The sequence below is a fragment of the Canis lupus genome, chromosome 4, assembly GCF_048164855.1.
Source record: "Canis lupus baileyi chromosome 4, mCanLup2.hap1, whole genome shotgun sequence".
Classification (NCBI taxonomy): Eukaryota; Metazoa; Chordata; class Mammalia; order Carnivora; family Canidae; genus Canis; species Canis lupus.
In genome coordinates, this window is record NC_132841.1 from 58,342,429 (window position 1) to 58,353,913 (window position 11,485).

The window sequence follows — 11,485 nt, forward strand, 5'->3', positions numbered from 1 at the left end:
TAAAAGAAAAAGCTTATATATAAAAATAGAAAATATTGCCAACAGTTCAAAAGGCTATATAATGAAAAATAAATAAATACCCGTTCATTTCAGATCTATGATCCTCCTTGGAGACTCTGATTATTATCAATTTCATATGTATCCTGCAGGAGTAGTCTGCAAAAGCAAGCTTTTTCTTTCTTTCCTTTCTTCTTTCTTTCTTTCTTTTCTTTCTTTCTTTCTTTCTTTCTTTCTTTCTTTCTTTCTTTCTTTTCTTTCTTTCTTTCTTTCTTCCTTTCTTCCTTTCTTCCTTTCTTTCTTTTCTTTCTTTCTTTCTTTCTTTCTTTCTTTCTTTCTTTCTTTCTTTCTTTCTTTTCTTTCTTTCTTTCTTTCTTTCTTTCTTTCTTTTTGATTTAAATTCAAGTTAGTTAACATATAGTGTATTATTAGTTTCAGGGGTATGCAAATGCAAGCTTTAATGTCTGGAATTGCTGCTCCACTCGGAACCATATATACACACATACCCATGTACTTACACACCTGGATGTCTAATTCTATTCACCCATGTGGGAAGCAGGCCAACACACTGAAGCCTTCCATTTGGAAAGTCTACCTCATGACCCTTTATGTTGGACACTCACTAGAAACCACTCTTTGTTTTCTCTTTTAGTGGACCTGAACCCATCTGTGTATCTTTCCCAATTGGTGAATATATGGGCCTCTCTTATTAACTAGGGTCAACCTCTCTGGAGAATGACTGATTATCTTTCTGAAGTATCCTCCTCAGGCTCCTTAGCATGAAATTTTCGTATGACGAACAGCTCCTATTTTAAGTCAGACCATCACAAGCATGTTAGAATTTAGTAAAAATCAGTCCAGCAATTTTCTCATGATATGGTACAGAAGTAGACAAGAAGTCACAAACTTCACTTTATTACATGAATAAATCTTCCACTGCTCCCTTGCTCTGACCTTTAGGGGAAAAGAGAGAGAAAAAGAGAAAACTCACAAAATGAGAGCACACTTGGCACACTTGTTCTGTACCTTGCCTTTTTTTCCTTATTATATCTCGAGGTGGTTTTATGTTTCTTATCAATCCACACAGTTTTACTTTTGTATTTATAGTATAAATACTAGTTCAATTTCATTTGTGAACAAACTGGGATTAAAATTCATAATAAGCTTTTCTTTCTAAAATAAAGTCTTAATTTCTCTTCAGTGTAGGGTGACCAAGTCATCTTTTGGCTTGGGCTTTGCCTGGGATTTTATCATTTAAAATCCTATGTCCTGGAAAACCTCTCTTCGCGTTTGTCCTAAAATGAAATTATTAACCACATATTGTTAATTTGGAATAAGAATTTTTCCTAGGGCTTTTGCTAGTGTTGAGGGTTGCCTCACACTTTTAGGTGGCTGAGTCTATTCTAGTGTTTGACTCTATATAATTGTATTAAGCCTGCTTCCTACTAGTGGACATTTTGTCTCTTTCTAGAGTTTTGTGGGAACAAACAAGTCTTCCATAAATGTCCTCGCTTATTTGTTCTGTAAACTGGTAAATTCTGCATAATAATTTGCTTGGAAAATAAGGCTTTCCTGCTAAAAACAAAACTCAGAAAGCCACAAGATTAAAGACTCTTTCATCTTGAGCCTTCTGTGAGTCTCTTTTTCTTCAGGTGACTGACTGGGCTAAGGATGAGTTTAAAATGGGTTGGCAGCCAAGGTCTGGGAAAAAAGCCCAGGCACAGGAGAGGCTTCCTGGGGTGCATGAGGGAGAAAAACAGCCAGTGCTGTGCTTCCCAGCTCGGAGGGGGTGTTTATCAAGGCCAGTGGGAGAGGAGTTGGCCAGACTTCGAGGGGTCCAGTGTTGGCCAGGAGTAGGCCTGAGAGACTGAGGCCATTCAGCTGTGTTCCAAAATGAGCAGGGAAAGGAAGGAAAAACAAGCCCAGACACACACTGGGTGGCTGCCGGCTGGCCAGGGCTCTTGGTACAACAAGCCTGGTGCCAGGCGGTGAAGCCCCGCCAGCTATCCCCGGGAACCCACCCCAGACTGGGCAGGGTTCGGTCAGTTCCACAATTGCTTCTTGGGGCTATAAGGAGGATGGGATAATTCAGTACTTTTCCAAAGGGATCGGCTACCTGGGCCAGAAAGGTGATTTTCTAGTTACGTGGTATGTGTGATACATGTGTATTAATGCATCCTTTATCCTTCAGAGGGGCTGCAGCATCACTGGCCAACATGTTCTATGCAGGATGCTACTAGTGAAACACCAGATCCAAAAGTCAAAAAAAAGCCCTGGAAATGGCAAGTCAGTCAAAATCAAGTAAAATGCTTTACTGTGGGAATTCTCAGAGCCTTCAATATGCTAACACTGCACTTCCTGACTCTTCAAAAAGGAGATAAAGTATACATGGTTTCCTAAACATTGAGTCCTTGGAACCTCCCCTGCCCCTTCAGGGAACACGTAACAACATCTTTACTAAATGGTGCTTGCTAATTCTAGTCCACGGGAAAGCCAACAGGCCTACCTGTAAACCATCCAAGAATCTAGGACAGAGAGGGCTGTGGAATCTGGCTAATGAGGCGCTATCGGGTTCTGCTGTGTCCTACGCAAACGTGCAATGGGCATCTTTCACAAGATAAAATAACTGACTTTCATGAATGTAAAGGATTCCCCTGGAATTAAGTTAGGAGCATCTCCATGCTAGTGAGAACAGCTGAGTGAATGTGGGAGAAGAGCTCGGGCTTGCTCCAGCCTGTATCTCTGCCTCTCACTGCTGGGCCCAGAGATTCAGCATCATACTTCACCACAGTGATCTCTAGGGCTCCTGTGTGTCAGGCTTAGTGCACACAGCACCATGGGAGAGATGCCCACTTCACGCTATTATCATCTCCGTTGTGTGTCCTCTGTCTGTGACTCCCACCTTTGCTGGTACATTTGTTTTTTATTATTTTATTTTATTATTATTATTATTATTTTTTACATTTGTTTTTTAGGTAAAAGGCAAAGCCATCCAGGAAAAATCACTGCCAAGTTCCTTAACAGCTTCTCTGCCCTGAGATCTATGCAGAAAGAACCAGATTCAGTGTGGGAGGATGGAACGTCCTATAGAAGAGGCTGTGTTGGCATTCTTTTCCCATCTTTCGGTCACTGGATAAGGCTGGTATCTTATATCAAGGGTCGTTTTCTCCTGGAAAGGACTAGAAAATGAAATGCTAAAGAGTTAGAGAGAACTTGAGTCTTAGTTCACTCTGCCGCTAATTTGCTGATTGATACTAGAAAGGTCTTTCCTCTCCCTGAGCCTTACATTCTTCCCCTGTAAAATGAGACGGTCAGACTTTCTCAATCATTTTCTAACTTTCTGATCAGAGGAAGACTACTGTCAAACAGTCTTAAGAGTCATCCCATGTAAAACAGATAAAAGCAGTCTTTAACCAAAGTGTTTTTAAGGTAATACTACATCATTAAATTATGGAAGTTTTTACTATAAAGGTCAGGATAGAGGTGCTTTTAGGAGCAAGTAGGTAGTTGGGATTAGGTCAAAGCACACAAAGGGCATTTGGGTGGCTACAAACTTCTTGACCTGAGTGGGAGTTACAAGTGGAAAATATTTTCCTAGAATCTTTCAGTAAACACTTAAAATATTACTAATATGTTATAAAGTCAGTCACTGAGAACACAACTGTGTTCAATTAGGTTTAGTTGCAAAAGACAAAAACTTCAAAATAAAAGTGGTTTAACAAGATAGAAGTTTGTGTTTCCTTCATGTTAATGAAGTCTGAGGTGAGCCATGTAAGGCGCTCAATGTGAACAGGTTAGAGCTCAATGATCGTCGAGGACCCGAGGCTCCTTCTCTCTCTTGTCCATCAACCTCAACACAAATTTCTTTTTTTTTTTTTTTTTTTTTCAACACAAATTTCTAATCCAGAGCCCAAGATGGCTGACTGACCTCCACCATCACATCCACATTAGATCCAACAAGAAGAGGGATGAGAAGGGCACAGTCTCTCACTTTACCCCCTAGAAGTAGTGCTCACATCCTCAGTTTACATCCCATTGACAAAACTTAATGACAAAGCCTTACCTAGCTGCAAGGGAGGCTGGAGTGTGTAGCCTTTAATCTGGGTGGCCATGGCCCTACCCAACTGTAGTCTACAACAAAGGTAAAAAAGGAAGAGTAGATTTAGGGGACAACCAGCAGATCTGCCACAATATATTAATGGATTATGGTTTCTGATGTGTCAAAATTAATGGGTGACAAATGCGGGTGTCTTTGCTGTTTTCAGTCACAGTTGTAAATACAGCTTGAGCTATACAAAATGAGATGAATAGTAATAGTCTGTGGCACTGCAGATACACTCACAAAACACAGCTTAAATCCCCTGAACTAGAAACTCCCAAAGAGCTTTTCCAGCTTTGACCTTCTAAAATTCTATGAAAGCCCTGACCCTTGCCATGAGTTTGCAGAGGGCCTTCTCTCTGGGAACTGGCAGGGGACTTCTTGTTACCTTCAGAACTGAGAATTGTGACCATTGTTTCTTCTGAGCTGGCAACACCCTTGCCAAATATCTTGAAAAGCTGTCATTCAGCAGCCTTTCCTCTTGGGTTGGGAGTTCCCCAGAGGAAGTGTAGTTTACTGAGGCAGTGAAAAAGACTCAGCATTTCAAAGCAGGGGCTGTCTTAGCTGGGAGGAACTCAGACTTTCCGCAAGATTTTCAAGCTCTTTCCAGTAGAAGGGCCTACCTTTGGTTCAATTCTTATATTTTTCAGAAGAAGAAGCGTGGATCCAGAGAGGTTGAGAAGATTAGCTGAAGTCACTAGCAACTTACAGCAGGGCAGGGCCATGTGCTGACTTGTCCTGATGCTTTTCATCCACATTAATTGCAATAGTTTAATTTAATGTATGTGTCCTATGTGCCATGCCGTGGGTTAAGCACATGACATGCAAGATCTCATTTACACTTCATGAATACCCTGAGAGATAGGCATACTTTCTTCTTCTTCTTCTTCTTTTTTTTAAGATTGATTGATTGATTGATTGATTCATTCATTCATTCATGAGAGACACAGAAAGAGAGACAGAGACATAGGCAGAGGAAGAAGCCGGCTCCTCACAGGAAGCCTGATGTGGGACTCAATCCCAGGACCCCGGGATCACACTGTGGAGGCCGAGAAAATTAAGGCCATTCCACTTTAAGTTCAGTGTTAGCAGAAGTACAGCCATCCCAGGCCCCTGTGAATAAGAGCTGAACTTTACCTTACTTCAGTTACAGGAAGAAAACAGCTTACAGCTTAACATCCTAGAAAGCCCCATATTATTATTATTTTTTTTTAAATTTTTATTTATTTATGATAGTCACAGAGAGAGAGAGAGAGGCAGAGACATAGGCAGAGGGAGAAGCAGGCTCCATGCACCGGGAGCCCTACGTGGGATTCGATCCCGGGTCTCCAGGATCGCGCCCTGGGCCAAAGGCCCGCGCCAAACCGCTGCGCCACCCAGGGATCCCGAAAGCCCCATATTAGAATAAGAACAGAGCCCAAGCCAAGGGCAGGAAGCCCCTATTAGAATAAGAACAGAGCTCAATGCCCTTGAAAGCCCCATATCATAATGTAAACAGAACTTGAGAAATTCCTCCAGCCCTTCTGGAGGTCCCCTAGACCAGCCCTTAAAACTAAGATGAAACCCACTCGGGGTCCAAGTCCCTGCTCCGCTGTGTTGGGTACACTTGGACCCAAGCTCGAGCTTGTAAATAAACCCTCGTGTGTTTGCATGTGTGTCGGCTCCTTGGTGGTTTCTCGGATTGGCAATCTTGGGCACAACAACGCCCTGAGCCAAAGGCAGACGCTCAACTGCTGAACTACCCAGGCATCCCCTTTCTTCTTTTTTTAAGTCATTTTATGGACCAGGAAGCTGCAATTTCGATTTACCCAAGACCTCACTGTTACTTGCTGTGGACCAGAACATGAACCTAGACAGTGCATCAGTGGAGACTGCACTTTGACCTCTAGGCTAAGAACGACTGCCTTCCACTAATGCTCTTGGAGTGAAGAGGACAGACCACTACGGAACAGGAGCACTTCATCACCTGGATGAAGCCAATCAGGTATCACATCCGTTCAGACCACCCTTTGCCCCAAATTTGTGCTCCATCATCAGCTGCTTGATGTCTAGTTCAAGATGTCTTTTTTTTTTAAATAAGATTTTTATTTATTTATCTGAGAGAGAGAGAGAGAGAGCGCACAAACAAGGGAAGCAGCAGAGGGAGAAGGAGGAGCAGGTTCCCCCCTGAGCAGGAGTCCTGATGCAGGGCTCTATCCCAGGACCCTGGGGTCATGACCTGAGCTGAAGGCAGACGCTTAACCCACTGAGCCACCCAGGCGCCCCTAATCCAAGATATTTTAGCACAGGGAATAATATGCCCTGAGGTGTGCATACCAAACTTTCCACTAGCGCATCTCTCAGATTTACCATGAGCACCTGCCCTATCTGCCCTACGCTATCTATGTGAGGCCATCCTCCAACAATGCAAAGATGACCAAATGGAGCATCAAAACTTGCAAATGTACTGTCCCTAGCTGTGGGGGCACATCTCACAACCTCCCCTATCTCTGGACTGTCTCTGGACCTTGCCCAAGCAGTCTGCAGCCGGTCCTCCTTTGTGACAGCTTGCTGTGTTGAATACAGTGGCACTATAGCCACAAGGCCTTTCTGCCCGCTGTCACTCACCTTTCCCCTGGGCAAAGGAGCTGAGGAATTGTCTGGCCTAATGGACAACAGGAAGCTTTCAAGACCAGGAGCATCATGAAGTTGCTGGGGAGACCTGAGCTATTTAGCTCACCCCCAGCTCTTTGGGTTTCTCCTTGTCCTCCAGCACAGGAAGCTTCTAATCTGTTCCAGAGGCCAAGGAAGGATGGGATGAGTTAATGGGCCTGAGAAACTTTATCTCAGAGAAGGTTCTAGAAAGGCCCAGGGGCCGAAGGTATTGTTTTGGTCTCTATTCTGACCACCTTTCTGAGAGGAATGTTGGTGGGGGTTGGGCATGCTGGGTAGCCCATTCAGACAGCGGGGTTGGGACAGTGAAAGGCCAACAGCATCGCTGACCTGCCTCTGTCATGAGCATAACCCTGGAAAATGCCAGAGCTTCACATGGCACAATCTGTGCAGCGTCCCAATGGAAGAAAATAAAGTCCCACCATCACAAGTCACTTTGAAGCTCTATGATCTTTACTTCATATATCTAGGAGCATTAAAAGGGACCTGATTAATAATCAATACAAAACTCTATTTCTGTCCCATCAAACTCCCTCATTTCCTCACTCCTAGTGCCTAACTGCCAGGAAACTGCAAAACCCCACAGCTAGGACCTGTGGATTTTTGTCTCTTCCTTTCTTCCTTCTTTTCTTCCTATTAATTCAAAAAACATCTCTTTAGAACTTCTTATTTTGAGCTAGCCATGGATTCACAAGAAGTTGAAAAGACAGCAGTACTCAGAGATCCCATGTACCCTTTACCCAGTCTCGCACAATGGTTACATCTTACATAATTCTTTCCTATTACATTTTAATAGCTCATCTGATCCTTGCAACAACTCCATGAGATCACTATTCTCATGATCATTTTTCATAAGAAGAAACTGGGTCCCAGAAAAATTAAATACATTGTTCAATATCTCTAGCAATTTGGTGCAGAAATAGGACGTAGAGTCAGATTTTTTTTTAATTTATTTTATTTTATTTTACTTATTAATGATAGGCACACAGTGAGAGAGAGAGAGAGGCAGAGACACAGGCAGAGGGAGAAGCAGGCTCCATGCCGGGAGCCCGATGTGGGATTCGATCCCGGGTCTCCAGGATCGTGCTCTGGGCCAAAGGCAGGCGCCAAACTGCTGCACCACCCAGGGATCCCCTAGAGTCAGATTTCTTAATTCCAAAGTTTGTCGATGCTTACATAAATTTTTCTTTTTTCTTTTTTTAGAGGGAGAGCAAGCGTGCACATGAGTGGAGTAGAGAGGGGCAGAGGGGAGAAGGGAGGGAGAGAGAGAATCTTCAGCAGGCTCCATGCTCAGCGCTGAGCTCAATTGACATGGGGGCCCAATCTCAACCACCCTGAAATCATGATCTGAGCCAAAACCAAGAGTCAGATGCTTAACAGGCTGAGCCACCCAGGCACCTCTATATTAATTCATATTCTTTCCCCATCCCCTCCCTGACCCTCTCTAGAAAAGAGGAAAAGTTCTAAGGAGGCCCAGCCCCTGGAGGAATGTAGCTCTTCACATGCCTCAGAGGAGTAAGAGCCAGAGTTTGCTGAAAGTTGGAGGAGCCTCCCCTACATAGCTTGGCTGAAGAGTCATTAAAATGATGCTTGTGACCCAGACAGCAGCTCCAGACACTGTTTCAGCCCTTTTCCAAAGCTGGAACAAATTTTCTCCTCCCCTTAAGGCTGCTCCGTGCCTGGTGTCTTTCTTCCTCTCTCCTCTGCCTGCTTTGATGTGTCTCTGGAGCCAGAGGGTTGAGTCTCCTTTGCCGTAAATGTCATGTCCTTTCTCTTATTTATTTTTTTAAAAAATTTATTTATTAATGAGAGAGACAGAGAGAGGCAGGGGAGGCAAAGACACAGGCAGAGGGAGAAACAGGCTCCATGCCGGGAGCCCGATGTGGGACTCGATCCCAGGTCTCCAGGATCAGGCCCTGGCCTGAAGGCAGCGCTAAACCGCTGAGCCACGGGAGCTGCCCATGTCCTTTCTCTTAAAGGTATGACTGTGGCTCACCTTATCTCACAGACACAAGAAATGGCTATCTGTCTGCTGCATAACCATGAGCTCTCCTCAGAGCCAGACATCTGGTTTCTTCTTCTGAAAGCAACAGAAAACCCAACCCAGAAGAACGTAAGCAAAAAGGGATTAATTGGCTCCTGTTAACAAGAAGTCCAGAAGCAGGACTGTATCCCACAAAAGGATTGCAATCAGCAGAAACTTGACTCCAAAAGCTTTTATCTCACATTGCAAAGCAGACTGGCCACCTTGGGATGATGTAGAGCAGAAGCCATCAATGGTGTGGCTGCATCTCTGTCAGCCTCCCCAGTTCAGCTTCCTGCTCCTGCTCCTCCACTTCTAGTCTCAGGTCTGCAATCTGAGAAGGAAGGGCAAAGCCTCTCTCCCTCCACAAGCTCCCCCAGCAGCCCCAGCCACTGACCTCTGCTGCAAGTCATTGGCCAGAACCAGGTCACACGGCCTCCCTGCACTGCCAAGGAGCCTAGGAGGCTGAACATTTGGGATTGGACATAGAGCTCCCTGAGAAAAACTGAGGGTCTGTTGATGAGTCCAAAGAGCAGACAAATAGCAGTGTCTGCCCCAGGCTGGTTCCCAGGCCAATGTCCCAGGGCCAGTCTCTGTCTTTCTCTGTCGTTCTCCTTCATGTTGGTGTCTGGCTCACGCAGGCCTCCGTGAGATGTCAGGAAGGATGCTGCTATTTTGGCTCTTACGGATGTAAGAGCCACTCCTAGTCCAGCCTGGAAGGAAAAGGCCAGATTGTGTTGAATTCCACCTCGAATTCCTCCCTGAAACGGTTCCTGGTTCCTGTGGCTGTGGAGAATGGGATGGTGGCTTAGCCTAGTCTCATGCTCTTTTTCTAAGCTGGATTTAAGAGTGCAGGAGAAGGTATTGTTGAGAAGGAAATCAAGGCATAGTTCCCCAAGAAGGGGAAAGGGGTGTTGGTGGCCCCAAATCAAACCCAAAAAATCATAAACAAATATTCTACTGCTGAACCTCAGGCATCCTTACGTTCAGAGATTCTTAAGCCACAAAGGTGTGGGAGAACTTCTAAGTATTTGATTAAAATTTCAATGGTTTAGATCAGTGGTTCTCAAAATGGGATATGGGGTACCTGGAGGTCCCCTTAAGGGTCCAAACTATTTTCATGATACTACTAAGAAGTTGTTTGCCTCTTTCTTTCTTTCTTTCTTTCTTTCTTTCTTTCTTTCTTTCTTTCTTTCTTTCTTTCTTTCTTTCTTTCTTTCTTTCTTTCTTTCTTTCTTTCTTTCTTTCTTTCTTTTTTCTTTCTTTCTTTCTTTCTTTTTTCTTTCTTTCTTTCCTTTCTTTCTTTCTTTCTTTCTTTCTTTCTCTCTTTCTTTCTCTCTTTCTTTCTTTCTTTCTTTCTTTCTTCTTTCTTTCTTTCTTCCTTTCTTTCTTTCTTCCTTTCTTTCAGATTTTATTTATTTATTCATGAGAAACACATACACACACACACAGAGGCAGAGACAGAGGCAGAGAAGCAGGCTCCATGCAAGGAGCCCAAAGTGGGACTCCATCCCAGGACTCCAGGACCATGCCCTGGGCTGAAGGCAGACGCTAAACAGCTGAGCCATCCAGGGATCCCCTCGTTTACCTTTTTTTTTTTTTTTTTTTTTTAAATTTTTTTATTTATTTATGATAGTCACACAGAGAGAGAGAGACAGAGACACAGGCAGAGGGAGAAGCAGGCTCCATGCACCGGGAGCCCGACGTGGGATTCGATCCGGGTCTCCAGGATCGCGCCCTGGGCCAAAGGCAGGCGCTAAACCGCTGCGCCACCCAGGGATCCCTCGTTTACCTTTTTTATTTTCATTCTCTCACAAGTGTCTGGTGGAGTTTTCCAGAAGTTACATGATACGTGGCTCTGACACCTGATGAGATGTGTTTATATATTCTTATGTTTTAAAAAGGTCTTACTTTAATTTCTAATACAGTAAATACTGGTGTTTATAGCCCACTAAATAAAAGTTCTTTAAAGGCCACAGTAATTTTTAAGAAACTAAAGGGGTCCTGAGACCAAAGGTTTGAGAACCATTGTGAAGGGTAGCAGAACACACCACCCCATGTCACTTTGGCATATTTCGAAGTGGTATATTTCTGCTACTCTTTAGCTGTTTTAGATATTAAGTTTACTTGAAAATCTTAAATAAGACACTCTTAAATCTCATGTAATGTTACAGAACAAAGTTGTTGTTGTTGTTTTAAGATTTTATTTATTCATTAGAAACACAGAAAGACAGAGGCAGAGACACAGGCAGAGGGAGAAGCAGGCTCCATGCAGGGAGCCCTACATGGGACTCAATCCAAGGTCTTCAGGATCACGGCCTGGGCAGAAGGCAGACCCTCAACCGCTGAGCCACCCAGGCATCCCATAACAAAGTTTTAACACATTCTAGGCCAACATCGGTTTAGCTTTTTGTATCAGACCGGTTTAACTGTGACAGAAAACCAAAAGTAACAATGTCTTATGTAAAAATTTGCTATGCTCTCCTATAAATACAATGTGGAAACAAGTTATCAAGGGCTAGGATTGTGGCTCATGATTATAAGAGACCTAGATTTAGTCAATTTTGTTGCTCTGTCACACCCAGCTTGGGGGTTAAACCTGATGTTTCAAAGAGCTGCTTAAAATGCCCACCCCAACTGCACCTGTCAGCAAGACATTTCCAGAAATTGCATTAGGCACCACTGCTTATACTCTTTTGGCCAGAACTTAGTCA